Below are 15,758 nucleotides of genomic sequence, written 5' to 3'. Positions count from 1 at the left end.
GCAGGTCATCGGCACCTGAAAAGATCACCTTCGTTGAATAACGACTATTCAAAATTTCAATATATATATATATATATATATATATATATATATATATATATATATATATATATATATATATATATATATATATATATATATATATATATATATATATAATGTTTAAAGCAAATATAACTTACAACCCGATTCATGGCCTGTACATGCTGGACTTTATCCTATATACAAAACTTTCATTCCAGTCGATTTCTTTTGCGGAGGTGGGCATTGAGGCATGAGTTAATTAAAATGCTCATTAACGTACGACACTTCCTCTACTGTCATACTTTACAACATATAAATAAATAAATAAATAAATAAATAAATAAATAAATAAATAAATAAATAATAAATAAATAAATAAATAAATAAATCACGGCATAGTTATGAAGGTAACAGCCTCGCCTTTCAGCAAGAAAAGCGGGCATATTGGAAGCACGCCACGTGCTTTCAGTAAATGCAAAATAATGACGCAATGAGAGATCTGTATTGCACAACAAGCACATCTGCAAGCAGCTTCTTACTGTTCCACAAGAAAAACGTTTTGAAAGCTGCATAAAGCGCGTGCTCTGGTTGATCTCATACACTTGTAAGAGCTAACCAACGCACGCTGACTCTGAGTCATCTAACCACCGACGTCAGTTCAGAAACAAGTCTACCTCTATTTGCTCTTTTTTATATATATATATATATTTCCACGTCAGAGAGCACGCGCCTTGCAAGCGCAACTCAGCGAGCGAGGTCACCACACAAGGTGAATTCCTGATCGCCTCCACGTACGCAATCAAAACACTTGTAGACTGCCCGAATAGCCGCCAGTACATGAGCTTTCCTTACTGTAGCCACGCGAACGCCCTTCCATTCATTCAAGGTTAGCGGGTGTGAGTCACGTTTGTTTTTATTTACTGCTAGGGGCGAGCGAACGTTCCAGAAAATATTCGCTCATATCGTATACGTGTACGCTGCGTCTCGCACGGCTGGGAGAGACGAAATCCCTCTGTTTTGCTGCAGCGCACGCCGTCAGCGAGCGGATGCCGTCACAGGCATGCACAAAATCAAGAGTTTAGAAATAAAACAAAATCGGAAAAGCCGGCGAAGTCGACAAACGGGCGCCGTGCGAGCCCGGGCAAGCTCACCGCCGAGCTTATCAGCGCTAGCGCCAGATGGCGAGCGGCGCGTTTGCTCCCATTTTGCGCTTTGTAGCTTGTTTTGGCTGGCGCGTTGACGTCACCGCCGGGACGGCAACATAAACGCGCCGTCGCGGGCCAGCGTCTGCGTGTATCGAAGAGTCTTCTCTGAGAGAAGGGATCGAAGCAGTCTCTTGCAGCGTTCCAAACTCGAGCCTGCAAACTTCGTTTGCCTGCCTATTCCTACCCGCTGCTGAGTTTTCTGCATCCGTTTAGTTCCTTCATCGAGTTCCCGTTGCGGCAATAAGTGAGTCGTTCGAGATGTCTGAAAGCCACTTTGACGAGTACGAGCACTACAACTTCGACCACGACAAGTTCCTGTATGCGGGCCACAGCGGTAAACAGAGGTCCAAGAGGGAGGTTTCGGAGCACACCAACCACCATGACCCGAGCGGCCACGTTCGCAAACTAGTCACCAAAATGGCCAACACCGAGAGGAACCGCAGGAACTCGGGCGGCAACCGGCATTGAAGTCTGGTAAGAACGCGTTTTCATTTGGCCTTTCATCAACTTTCACCAAGTGTCAGAATAAGCTTTGGATATCGCTATGACGGATGTTGTAGACGACAGTGGGTATGCTTCGATGCGCCAGTAGCGCAGTTATCGTGTATACCGCGTGTGTGTCCTTTGTTGCTGGCGCCATGTTCGTCTCCCGCCTCCAGCGCGAACGTCCTTGAGGGCTTGACAACAACGCAATTTACCTGCTTCAGCACCTGACATTCAACACCTGTGTTGTGGGGAAGGAATAACGCTGAATACCGGAAATGCGTAGTATGAGATTGCTTCGTAATGGTACCGTTACCTCGAAGGAGCTTGTTTTTTAGCTAGAAGTTGTCGCTAAGGGCGGTCCATCGGCCCGCCCTCTTCTTTGTTTATGGTATTCTTCGCCAGAGGCGTGGCCGTTGGCATCGATATCGTTTGCTAAATGCAGCGAGAGCGCGAGTGTGCCTCTCAGGGCTGTTTACGGAGAGAACTTTGAGCATTGTTTCGAGGATAAGTTCTTTTATCTATCCGTCTTTTATGCGTTGCCTCGTCTTATCGTGAGAAATTGAGTGACCCTTAGGAAGAGAATAGAGGAGGGTGTCACGTCGTATTCTTTTGGTGCCGAGACAATTCTACAGGCACGTCGCGATAATTTCAGGTACCTGCCTACCGTCGCGAGTATTCTAATGAATGTACCCCATACAATACTGGCTTCGTCGTTCTGAAGTCAGGAGACCTCGCATGCGGCGTTTTTCACGCGTTGTGCACGCGGGGCCACGTGTTAGTGCAGTGCGCGTGCTCTCTCAAAACGAGTCCTGCTTCATGGGAGGACTGGAATTGCTATAGCTTTCTAAACGTGCCGGCCCATTGCATTTAGGCCGCTGTCCCCTCCCTCCCGATCCGTTCGGTCGCGACGCTGATGCAACAACCGCCGAACTGCGTGTGTCCTCTTTTTTTATTATGTAAGCGTTAAAAAGCTGTGCCGCGGGTCTCGGCAAGAACCAGTCTGGTCAGCTGCACCCAGGTCGATCGACGTCCCTCGCGGTGAAAAAAAAAAAAAAAGGGACCTCAATAAGGAAAGGCTTAAACGGCGAAACAGGGCCAGCTTTAGAAGAAAGGCAGGGAGTACAAAGGCAACTTTTCGGCAACGTTGTCCTTGCTTCGGAAGAGGCCGAGAGCTCCCGGCGTAGTCGTCAAGCGCGTCCTCTTAGGATTGTGCGCAAGTTTTTATCACGGCCTTGCCGCCCGCGCTGCCTGCACTTCGCGAGGATGGCGACTGGAAGGAGGAAGCTGCGTGGAGAGGCGAAGGGGGCAGCAGCGGTTATCGACGCACGCTGGCTCGCTTCCTTGTGCGTCGTGGAGGCCTGCCAACAGATCTTTCTTGGTCGCGCTGCCTCTGGGTCTGCTTTTGTAGGAGTTTGCAATCGCCCTCATTTTTGGCACGACCTCTCGCCTTGTGTTGGGCCTTGTAGTTTTGTTTACTTTGTGCAGGGCCCCGTCTGTGACGCCGTCACCCGCACAATTGGTCTTAGCGGCTAGCGTTGTACGCATAAACATTGATTGGCATTGTCGTCGCTACAGACTTTGCATTTCTTAAATAACAAAGTAAGGGTCGGAATGTTTTAGGACAACGGGACTCAATGCGGCCAGGCACGTTTTGCACACTGTTTTATGGGGTGTTTTGTGTTTACCCGTCGTACCGAACAAACCCCTACATCCTTCGAGGCCTTTAACTTCGGCACGTTGCTTGCTGACGCAGTTGCCAATTCTATATTGGGTCCTGGCAGTTTCATTGTTTCTTCCGTAGCCACGCAATTCCAGATTCGCACAATATTCCTACACCTTATAGGAAAAACTTTAATAGGCTGTTAGCCTAACTATCAAAACACCTTCCATACTATCTTGAACATACGTTAGAGGAAGTTGTCATCCATAAAAGCGTGAAGGTCATACGTAATGATTACATTCTCTTGTTGTCCACATTTTGTTAAATGTAGCCAAGAAGTAACTAGTACCATGCACTTGACATTATTAAATGATTACGGGTGACTCCAAAAAACATTGAGCTCCCCATCTGCACAGGAGGCCATGCTGTGGTATTCCAAACTGGTTCATAACGCTAGTTATTGGGCCGCGGGCTGGTCTCATCTGTGTAAACGGTAGTGTAAATTGAACCGGGAGTTTATCGCCAAAGTTGTTATTGTTTCCCCTTCACTTAAAACAGAATCAAGGTCAAGCATGCAGTGGAACTTCCAGAAGTTGTAATAGTTTACTTGGATCTCGATAAGCCTTGATGTTTGTCCTGCCACCTTAATGAGTTAAGAAATCAGTGTATTCGTTTTTTCAAGGCTCAGTTGCTCAAATTGTTGTTTTCGTTCCCGCCTCACAGGTCGTGTGTGGCATCGCTGCCGGGCTGTCATCACCCACCTGAGCACGGTTGTCGTGTGCCGCATCTAATTTATGCTTCAACAACGGAACATTGGACGTCGACTGTGATCTTTACAAATACCTTGGACATTGCGTACTCACCGGGCCGGTGCGTGTGCACAGACTGTTTGCCTTTTCCTCCCTGGCCCTCTTTTTCTGTGATGTCTCGTCGCTTGCTTTGACGCGCGGTGTGTGTTTCATCTTTATCCCCTCATAAGTGTCGACGGTGGCCCGCTGGCATCCTGTAGAATATTCCGGCTGTTGTCTGTCGGAGAGCCCGTTCGAGCTACCCGTCTTTGCCACTTTATTATTTGTTGTTTCGCTTTCATATTTATCTCGCACTGTCGTGTCGTAGACAATAAATCAAAGAGGGCAACTCGTGATGAAGATATCGTACGAGCATAGGGTATCACAACTAAATAAAGTGTTATGGCACTTAATCGTGTGTTTGTGTCAATTGCGCGTTCTCTCTTCATGGCCTTCAGAAGCACCGATTTTAGGTAAGTGTTCTAACTTTGCAAGCAGTTCTTATTACAAATACGAGAGAGGGTGGGACGCCTTCAGGGGATAGTTCAACTTAACGATCACACGTTAACTAGTTCCACAAACAGGGGCAAAGGCAACACACAAGGACGAATATCAAGAACAGTTCAAGCGTAGAATGTACTCGTTTTCCTCTTCTGTGTTGTGACTTTCTATTTTTTACGCAGTAAACAATCGGGAAAGAAGAGAGTACTAAACTAACTTAAGTTACGCGGCTAATGTGGATGCACATCTCTTCTTAATATCCCTGTTGTCATCTTTCATCGCTCTTTTTATCCTCTTTTACTTTTTCCCCTGTGCATAGTAGCAGGACAGAGAATAGCTCAGGCCCACTTCTCGGCTTCCTCTAATAAACACTCAGAGTAGCGGGCTGGACGTGTTAACGATGGAAAGGTATGGCATACATTCTACATTGTTAAGGATAAGCGGGCAAATATTACTTGTGGGTACATGATCATGTTTTCAGGGGCCTCTTTTGAGGTAGGACAGGCAAAGGGTGGCGGGAGATTGGGGGTTTTATAGCTACTCAAAATTTTTAGCGTGTGTACTTGATACATACAAAATCACATAATCCCCAATCACTTAATGAAGTCCCGGCAACGCCTTTCGCTGACGTAATAAAGAGTGAAAAAAAAAAAAAAAACAAACGAAAGGGTTAACCAGGGTAACCTTGCGGCTGGCTACTCCGCACTGGGCGGAATGGGCAAAGAAAATGAGAAACGATACGAAAGCGCGAATAGGACCGGTCAGCAGAACCACAATGGAGGCGTCTGATAACGACCACAGTTAATCCCGATACTATGAAACGCGACACCAGTGCTTAATTTTATAACAACTCTTGCTTGCCTTAGCTGGTTGCAGGGCCCAAAAGATAACACTTTCCGACGAGGTTTGTCGTACGTGGCAATGAGTAATGTCCTTTATCGAATAGAACATTCACAAATAAGCCGCGCAAGCGTACGTTCACACGCACAAACGACATCTTGTGAGTACTGGAAATACTCACAAGGGCGGGATTTCTTACAAAGGGGAAAAAAAAGCAGCACTAAGCGAAAGAGCGCCTGTTATAGTGCCCGGAAAACACGAAAATGTTGTCACCAGAACGATGATCGGTGGCAGAGGTTTACATTCTCAAGAAAGACTCAATCACCACTTCGTCGCCTTACAATTTTTGACCCCGTCGCGCTCCGCAATGCGAACTAAAGTTGTTTTCAATTCAATTTAGTTTTCCTTATAAAGTTCTTTTAAAGGTCTCACTGCAACGGCCGCCCCCACGACCCTCCCCTCGTTGGTCTATACTCCGAAGGCAAACGAGCTTTCGCAATCGATGCAAAATGAAAATGAAGCGATGACGTGTTTCTCACAACGATCTAGCCTTTGGTGCCCAGCTTACCGCGGGTACAGGTGCGAAGTAAACAGTTCTTAGAATATAACATCAAAGGTCCTCTGCCGCCTTTAACGTCAAAAATCGGCATGGCCATAAACCTTGCACTTTAATTAATGAACGAATGACGGGACTGGTCCGACTGAGCAAGGGTATAAGGCAGGATTGCCTCCCCCCACACCCCTTCCCCCGTGCACACGCCTATGCAAACAGGTCAAGAAAGCAGATGTAGCTATGCCTGCTGTCAAGCACACTGTTCGGGTGCTTCATGGAATATGCGCTGGGAACAATCACCAACATGTTTTGAAGCTACTATGATCTCGCTTCTGTATGTGTTGCAAACGACGTGCCACTTGCGGCTGTTATGGATGTCGTCTTTTACAGGGAAACGCCAAATATAATGCAAAAAATCTGACTTGACGGCGCTCGGATGTTTGTCGCCCTGTCCTTGCTCTCACTTCTTGGCCTCAATCTATGTCTATTTTGCGCTGTCCCGTGCGGAGACGTAAACATCGTGGAAATGTGCATACATCACACGACACATCGTCAATCGCAAAATCACCAATATAATCTCGATATTCGACATTCTACCACAGCCCAGACCACGAAAGAAATATAGCTGAATTGAAGCACCGTCATCTCGGTTCGTATATACAGAATTCAGTTGGACGATTATTGCTTCGGTGATTTCTGCCAAAGGTCTATCATTAGAATTACTTGTGCCGTGCGTACATGCTGTACATAGCTCTGACGTGCAGAAGTACACCTCGATGTACAGTTCTGACGCATATCTCTGACATGTAGCTTTGACATACAGCCAGAATGCACGACGCAGAATATTTATCGCTCCGGCATTCAACTCGAAAATTCTTTCATTGGAGCGAAGCTGACGTCATACATTGACATGAGATCCTAAAGCGTGGCTTTCGCGTCAGCGTGCTGGGGCACTGCAGAAACATTGTGGTATGCTAATATTGATGATGAATTCATGTATTTTTATGACCAAGATAAAGATTTCCCTCAAATCTAGTGTAATATTATACGCCTTTCATAGTGCAGTTTCAAAGTGAACGCCAGGAGCTGGTAACGATACGATATCACGTTCTGCTGCGTGAATCTTTTCTGTGGCTAATAATTTGTAGGAGGCTTCGCGGGCAGTTCGAGGTAATTGATAAAGTTAACTTGTAAGCAATCTGCGCATCTCTCAAGCTTTTCATCTTGTATGCATGACAAAAATGTGTGCAAAGGAACGAACCCAGTGAATTGACATCCATCGGCGTCGAAAAATCGCCGGCGTTGGCTTAACTTTCTTATGTCGTACTTCGCGTGGGATGTATTCAACTTGCTGCAAAAAAAAAAAATAATAATAATAATAAAGAGAGAGAGAGAGAGAGAGAGACGTAAGGAAGTTTAAAAAAAAAAGCCTGCGGCACAGTTGGCATTATCCTAGAATCGCAAAGAATATTTTTATGCTGCGCAGTACGAGAGAATTAATAAACTTTAATGAAAGGAATGACTCAGTGTCCTAGCAGGAATAAAGATCAATGTACGAAATACCGTTTTTTCACGCCCACATGGTACGGGGTTTTATAGACTATGGGTGTCAGACATTCAAAACACGCGGATATTCGCGCGCTTGTTACTTCTCAATGCGACGCGGTAAAGTATTGCCATCTGGCGGAGAACCACGGACATGCTGGGTTTTTCTTGCGGCCTCCGAGATTTTGGCATCCGTCGTGCTAGCGTGTATTTGACGTCGTCTCCGATTGGTGTGTCGAGCTGCGCCCCTGAACAGGCCGCATCGCGTACGCCCAAATTAGCGTTATTTAGGTCTACCCCGCTGCAAGGATGCGTGGGACCACATCGTACGGTAGCCAAGTGCGCTTGTACTTGGAGAATCACAAGGCATGGTCACTTTTAAAGGAAAGTATTGACGGTAGTTGTGACATATTAAAAGTATTGCCAGTTTCATTAAAGAGGAAACTGGAACTAAAAAGCCGGCAGATCCGAGGCATTGTGGGAATCGATGTAATGCGAAGCAGCCAGCAAAGAGCTGCATACATCGTCTTGTATGTCATTGAGGAAAATGCGTGTCACGGTTTTCATGTTAACTCCTATTATTTATGTTCGTCACGCAGTAACGTCGCGCACTACCAACTTCGGGGTCGATCAAGCTAGAGAAACGGCAGCCAGCGCACCATGAGCGTGGCACGTAAGTCATGCTGTACATGACATGCGTGTCATGATTTTCATGTTAACTCCTGTTATTTATGTTCGTCACACAGTCACGTCGCAAGATACCAATTTTGGTGTATATCAAGCTAGCGAAACGGCCGCCAGCGCCCCATGAGCGTGGCACGTAAGTCATGCTGTACATGACATGCGTGTCATGATTTTCATTTTAACTGGTGTTATTTATGTTCGTCACACGGTCACGTCGCAAGATACCAATTTTGGTGTATATCAAGCTAGCGAAACGGCAGCCAGCGCACCATGAGCGTGGCACGTAAGTCATGCTGTACATGACATGTGTGTCATGATTTTCATTTTAACTGGTGTTATTTATGTTCGTCACACGGTCACGTCGCAAGATACCAATTTTGGTGTATATCAAGCTAGCGAAACGGCCGCCAGTGCCCCATGAGCGTGGCACGTAAGTCATGCTGTACATGACATGCGTGTCATGATTTTCATGTTAACTCCTGTTGTTTATGTTCGTCACAGTCACGTCGCAAGATACCAATTTTGGTGTATATCAAGCTAGCGAAACGGCCGCGAACGCACCATGAGCGTGGCAAGTAAGTCATGCTGTACATGACATGCGTGTCATGATTTTCATGTTAACTCCTGTTATTTATATTCGTCACACAGTCACGTCGGAAGAGACCAATTTCGGTGTATATTGTCACGTGGTCGTGACGTCGACGAACACAGGAGTCGGCGTTTGTAGGATGAAACTGTTTATTTGGCCGAACTTGTGGCCGGAAAATGAGAACTAGAACTACAGCAATACACGCTGTACAATGATAGCGGCGAACAGGGCGTCGTCCGTCGATCAACTGACAAGCGATCAAGCGCGTCGGCTTTTATACAGGCGCTAGCGAACTTTCCAGCAATATCGCTGGTGGCGGCGTTATCTCTAGACAAAACTGGAACATTCGCGTGCGGGGCGCAATCTTAACAAACCGATCTAGTACAATCGCGACGCTTCTAGAACACTACTTCGCGGACAGCGTCGAGCGTTGATAACCGTCCCTGCGGCTCAAACCCGAATACATCAAAACAAGACAAGAAGTGGACGTGGCAATATCAAGCTAGCGAAACGGCCGCCAGCGCACCATGAGCGTGGCACGTGAGTCATGCTGTACATGACATGCGTGTCATGATTTTCATGTTAACTGGTGTTATTTATGTTCGTCATACAGTCACGTCGCAAGATACCAATTTTGGTGTATATCAAGCTAGCGAAACGGCCGCGAGCGCACCATGAGCGTGGCACGGGAGTCATGCTGTACATGACATGCGTGTCATGATTTTCATGTTAACTCCTGTTATTTATATTCGTCACACAGTCACGTCGGAAGAGACCAATTTTGGTGTATATCAAGCTAGCGAAACGGCCGCTAGCGCACCATGAGCGTGGCACGTAAGTCATGCTGTAGTACATGACATGCGTGTCATGAGTTTCATGTTAACTCGTGTTTTTATGTTCTTCACACAGTCACGTCACGCAAAACCAATTCCGGGGTAGATCAAGCTAGCGAAACGGCCGCCAGCGCGCCATGAGCGTGGCACGTAAGTCACGCTGTACATGACATGCGTGTCATGATTTTCATGTTAACTCGTGTTTTTATGTTCGTCACACAGTCACGTCGCGCAATACCAATTTAGGGGTAGATCAAGCTAGCGAAACGGCCGCCAGCGCCCCATGAGCGTGGTACAGAAGTCATGGTGTACATGACATGCGTCTCATGATTTTCATGTTAACTCGTGTTTTTATGTTCGTCACACAGTCACGTCGCGCAATACCAATTTCGGGGTAGATCAAGCTAGCGAAACGGCCGCCAGCGGTCCATGAGCGTGGCACGTAAGTCATGCTGTACATGACATGCGTGTCATGATTTTCATGTTAACTCGTGTTATTTATGTTCGTTACACAGTCACGTCACAAGATACCAATTTTGGTGTATATAAATCTAGCGAAACGGCCGCCAGCGCCCCATGAGCGTGGCACGTAAGTCATGCTGTACATGACATGCGTGTCATGATTTTCATGTTAACTCGTGTTATTTATGTTCGTCACACGGTCACCTCGCAAGATACCAATTTTGGTGTATATCAAACTAGCGAAACGGCCGCCAGCGCTCCATGAGCTTGGCATGTAAATCATGCTGTACATGACATGCGTGTCATGATTTTCATGTTATGACTTGTCATTTATGTTCGTCATACAGTCATGTTACGCCATACCAATTTTGGTGCACATTCGATTAACCAAGCGACCAGGAGAGCACAAAGTCGTAGGCGGCTAGATAGATAGATAGATAGATAGATAGATAGATAGATAGATAGATAGATAGATAGATAGATAGATAGATAGATAGATAGATAGATAGATAGATAGATAGATAGATACGCTCAAAGTCGCAGAAGTTCGCTAAGAAATGCTTCGCATTTAAAAAACAAAAAAAAAACGGTAATATGGACGTGCGTCATTTTAGCCCAATAAAAAAAAATACTAGAAGCAAAGAATGTGCGCGTGCACTGGTTTTGAGCGATAACCCGATAATCTGGCGGCCAGTACGACATCAGGCATGACGTTTATTTAATTTCCCAAAAATACACAATCTAATATATATATATATATATATATATATATATATATATATATATATATATATATATATATATATATATATAGTTACTATTTGCGCATACAAGTAAAACAAGCAATGTAGGTATGATTTTTTTATCTTGTTAGTTTTTAATGTTGGATGTTACGCAGCTGCAGATGATACGTGAGACTTAGAACAAAACAAAACAAGACAAAGTAGTGAACATAAGCAGGTTCAATGAGGCTATATGAAAAAAAAAAAACATAGTGTAGGTACGTGCATGAGAAACTACTGCGAGAACTTCTGTCGAACGAAAAACGAAAATAAAGACAAAAATGCAAAAGTGACATCAGTGTGCAGTATCCTGTACCTAACTAAAAAATATTGCAGCTGGGCACTAGTGGTGCCAAGCTTGAAGGAAGAGCGGAGCTGGCGGCGTTCCTTGTTTCTTTCTATTCTTTTCTTTCTTTCTTTTTTTTCTCTCTCTCTCTCTCTGTTTCTTGTATCGCCTTTTTTTGTGTCCATTTCTTTCTATTTCTTTCTTTTTCACTCTATCGATTTCTTCCTTCCTTCCTTTCTTTCTTTAATTCTCTCTCTCTTTCTTTCTCGCTCTCTTTTTCACGGGTTCGTTTGACAATCGCACCTGCTGTACGCTGTAGTAGGGCCCGCCCAATTCCTGTGGCGCATACCCACCCGAGGAGTTCTTAAACTGTTCCCCCAATTTTGAATCTCGTGGCAAGTCGTTCTAAATTTTGGTTCCAACATACTGGAGTTATCGTCCGCCATGGATATTGCTAGCCGGTGGGTGGTTAAGATTGCCTGCTGTACCACTTTAGTCGGTCATACGCATCCCCTGTAGGACAATAAATTTCAGATGTCATTCAGACAGGATACGCCATTAAGTGATTAAGAAATTAATGCGCGTAATAAATGAGACTGAAATAATTTCGGCTAGCACGGGTAAATTCATAGCGGTATATAATCCGGTGTTATGAACAAGACAATATGCTGACATTTAGGGAGACCTTGTGGATTTATGATACAAATAGTACTGTTATTATAGTCCCGCTTTCGCTCTGTTGGTTCCTGCAAGCTCGTGCACGTATTCTTTCTTTTTTTTCTTTACTGGTTTTCTTTAATAATTGAAAGAGTAGATATACATACCAAGTCAAACGCTAACAGCGTGAAGATGACAGACAATAGAAGAGGAGCTATAGACGCAAGAGACGAAGCGCTGTCTGTTGCGACAGTTTCTCTTAGTCTGTGTAGTTTCCGGGCTGTTAGCTTTTGACCGGCCCCAAGAACTGTTCTTCTAATGCATACCAGCTCGGCAGATACTTAGCCTTACTGATATACTTACGGTATTAGTTACAGCCTTGTACTATATAATGCTTAATAACCAACGTTAGTGAAGTGCTCCGGATGAAGGCGAAGTGATACCACGAAGCCTATATCACTGCAAACAAAGCGACAGTAATGACTTTAGCCGAGCATAATTGTGGCGTTTTTTTTTTTTTTTCAGAAAGAGCCAAATGCAGAAACCGAAACTGGGCTAAGTTTCGCGGGAGCGTAAAGCGCGCCTAAGTATCTTCAACTTGTAAAACAGTTGGAATCAAAATGGGGCCATTCCTGATTGTAACGTGAACTCAAAAAGGCAGTTTCTAATCAAAAATGAACCAAATTCTGCATCTGTTTCAATCAAACTGAGCCACATTCATTAAACCAGCGCTGCGTCAACAATCGTGACCAAAACAACCAACATGGTCTCATCCAATATGTTTCATTTGTGTCCTCGTTGCTTTGCTATCGTGTTTACGTTCCACAATTAGTTTTTTCTTGGGCGATTTGCCACTTACTGATGGACATGATGTTGGAGGGCAAAAGTCGAATATAAAGAGTAAGAGGCCGACTTTCCTACTTCTTTTTGCCTCTCAGCGTTTCTTTTCGAGTTTAGCGCTGCAGTATCATGTCCTTCTTCCGCTCGAAGACGATATATTCGAAATAAAAGCTATATGCAATGAAGATATTGGACACCGATGTATTCCTTGAAGAAGAAGAAGAAGTTATCCGAAACGGCACGGCATAAAACGAGCTCAGAAGAAGAAGAAGAAGAGCTGGAGAACTTTTCAATGCAATAGATGCCAAGAACAACAAAACGCTGCCGACAATCCAGAATATTGCACCTTTTGCCAGGAAGGACCACTCGCTCTTCAAGTCTAGTCGTCGCTATTACGCGCATGCGACGGAGGACGGAAGCGACAAAAACACAAGGATGATGTTAATTTTATCGCAAAATAATGCTATACCGTACATTCGAATCATTTTAGACTTCTTTTATGAGCTAACTGAAGCCAAAATGATATGTTCCAATCTATAAGAGTCAAATACAAAGTTTACTCCTGAATACCGACGATAGTGGGCTATATAGATTTTAGCCGCAATATAGATTTGAGGTATTTAGTGGACAGGGACACACTGGCAAACAATTGTTGGAGCAGGTCCCACAATATTGGCAGCAGCAAAAAAGTGCGTTTTTCTCAGTTTCAGTTGAAGTGCATTTGGCTCTTTTAGAAAAAAAAAAAACGCTACAATTTATGGTCTTATGTGTGTACATACAGGACGTATGATCGAAAGGGCTCCCTGTGCACAACCGCAGTTTAATAATACTGTTTACGTGGCCCAGTCCATGCCTCTAATGTTGACGAGAAAAACATGTGTGCGGTAAATCACTCCGATCCCGTCAGATCACCCGGGCGCCAAAGGCAATAGGGCCAGGCTTTATCCCATAGCCGCTGCTTGTGGCCTGACATTTACAGCTATACTCCATCGCTATGCTAGCGCGTCCTTGAGCCAGATCGCACGTGACGTTATTCCATTTACATGGGGAAACACACGGTGATTGTAGAGGGCCCGCTCGGCACGAGAATAAGTATCAATTGTGGCAGTTTTTATTGCGCTTATATCCCGGGCCGTCAGGGATTTGACTTTTGTTTATAGCGACACTAAAGAGCAGCAAGAATAACATGATGACGTTCGATGACAGGTCGAAGGAAAGCATATTTTGTAAATTAGTACTTGTATGAATTAATAATAAATGCCAGGCCTGCGCGGAAAGCGCAGCACAGTCACAGCGAAAGCTGGAAGAGCGGCATTTCTAGAGCCCGTTGTAAACTCTCTTGGGGCTACTAATACAAGTACACTAGCAAGGTACCCAGTACGCCATAAATCACAATATTTGTGAAATTGGGAAGCACCTACAACGCCATTATTCGTCATTGTGCGCAGAAGCGAGGTTCCAGCTACACATATGTAAGGCATTATGTGCACTTTGTTTACGTGACGACTGACGACGATGAAGAACTGTGGCTCAGTCCTTTGTAATGGGTTGGAAGCTTTAAACGGCTCACCAGTTACGTAATTCGCATTGTGTGACGCCCGGTCGCTATTTAACTCTCCCACTATGCAATATAACATACATTGACGTGAGAAAGAGAGACAGAGAGAGGGGGGAAGAACTTTATTGAGACCCTGAGGAAATGGATGATGGGCTCATGGGCTTCCTTGGCAACCAAAGCAAGTGCACTTGCGAGGAACCCACTACGCTATAAATCATAATCTCTGTGGGGAAGTAGGGAAGCAGCCACTATGTCATTTTTCGTCATTCAACGGAGAGCCGTGGTACCCGCTAAAAACATTTAAGGCATTATGCGCACTTTGTTGGTGTTGTGCCTGATGACGATGAAGAATTATTGCAAAGCCCCTTGTAGTGGGTTGGAAGCATGCAACAGCCCACTCGTTGCGCAATTCGCATTGTGTGACGCCTGGTTACAGAATTCGCGTTGTGTGGTTCGTGGTTGTTATTTCACTCTTCTACCACACTAAATTACATATGTTAATGTGGTTGCTTCTGGACATGAAGCCTGTATAGCGTCGTTTTGCAAGGCAGTTCGAAGCACCGGCATGGCTCTGAGGTACAACACTGGGCTCCCACGCAGAGGGCCCAGGTTCGAACCCCGTTCCATCCTGGAAATGGCGGCGGCGGCGGCAGCGGCGGCGGCGGCGGCGGACAACTACGCCACCAAAAACGGCCGTTGAAATGATCTCATAACAGCTTTCGCTGTAATAATAATTGTTGGGGTTTAACGTCCCAAAACCACGAGATCATTATGAGGGCGCCGTGTTGGAGGGCTTCGGAAATTTTGACTTCCTGGGGTTTTTTAACGTGCTACATAATATAGGTACACGGGGCCTTAGCATGTGAATTCGATCGCCTCCATCGAAAATACGACCGCCGGGGCCGGAATTCGATCCCACGACCTTCGGGTCAGCAGTCGAGTGCCATAACCACTAGACCACCGCGGCGGGTTTTTATGAATTGATATTTAGACATTAGAAGGAAAAGGGACTTCAACTTAAAGGAAACAAAAATGAAGAAAAGAAACTTTCCTGCAGGTAAGAGGGACAGAATATAGAGAAACCGCAGGGTCGTTTGACGCGATGGCTAGCACTAACAAAGCTAGATCTTTTGTGTACTATACAATGACCAATAAAACTCGGGTGAAAAACGGTGCTGTGATTGGCACAAGCAACCAGTGACGTAAACCAGAATTTTTTTTTTGTGGGGAGGGGGTGAGTTTCAACCATACTTTAGGTATGTTCGTGCGTGCGATTGTATGTGAGCGTGTATATATGCTTCGCACATATATGTGTACGCGTATGTACATATACGCATATGCCATTATGGTTCTACGCTATGCCAGCAGGGCTCCATTATCGCTCGGATACGCCGACGCATCCGGCAACAATCTTGAGAAGGTATCGCCAAAAGTGACTCGCTTGTCAGATGTCGGTAGTGGCGTA

At 45.2% G+C, this 15,758-nt stretch overlaps 1 long non-coding RNA gene across 1 annotated transcript; it reads left to right on the top strand.

Moving 5' to 3' along the window:
- The first annotated feature begins 719 nt into the window (after positions 1 to 719).
- Positions 720 to 4,576, top strand: LOC119383352 (uncharacterized). The gene is made up of 2 exons (XR_005181649.2): positions 720 to 1,703; positions 4,099 to 4,576. It is a non-coding gene; the product is annotated as an uncharacterized LOC119383352 (long non-coding RNA).
- Positions 4,577 to 15,758: the final 11,182 nt, after the last annotated feature.

This window comes from Rhipicephalus sanguineus, chromosome 2 (genome assembly GCF_013339695.2).
Source record: "Rhipicephalus sanguineus isolate Rsan-2018 chromosome 2, BIME_Rsan_1.4, whole genome shotgun sequence".
NCBI classification, from domain to species: domain Eukaryota; kingdom Metazoa; phylum Arthropoda; class Arachnida; order Ixodida; family Ixodidae; genus Rhipicephalus; species Rhipicephalus sanguineus.
This window is presented reverse-complemented; position numbering and strand designations above follow the sequence as displayed.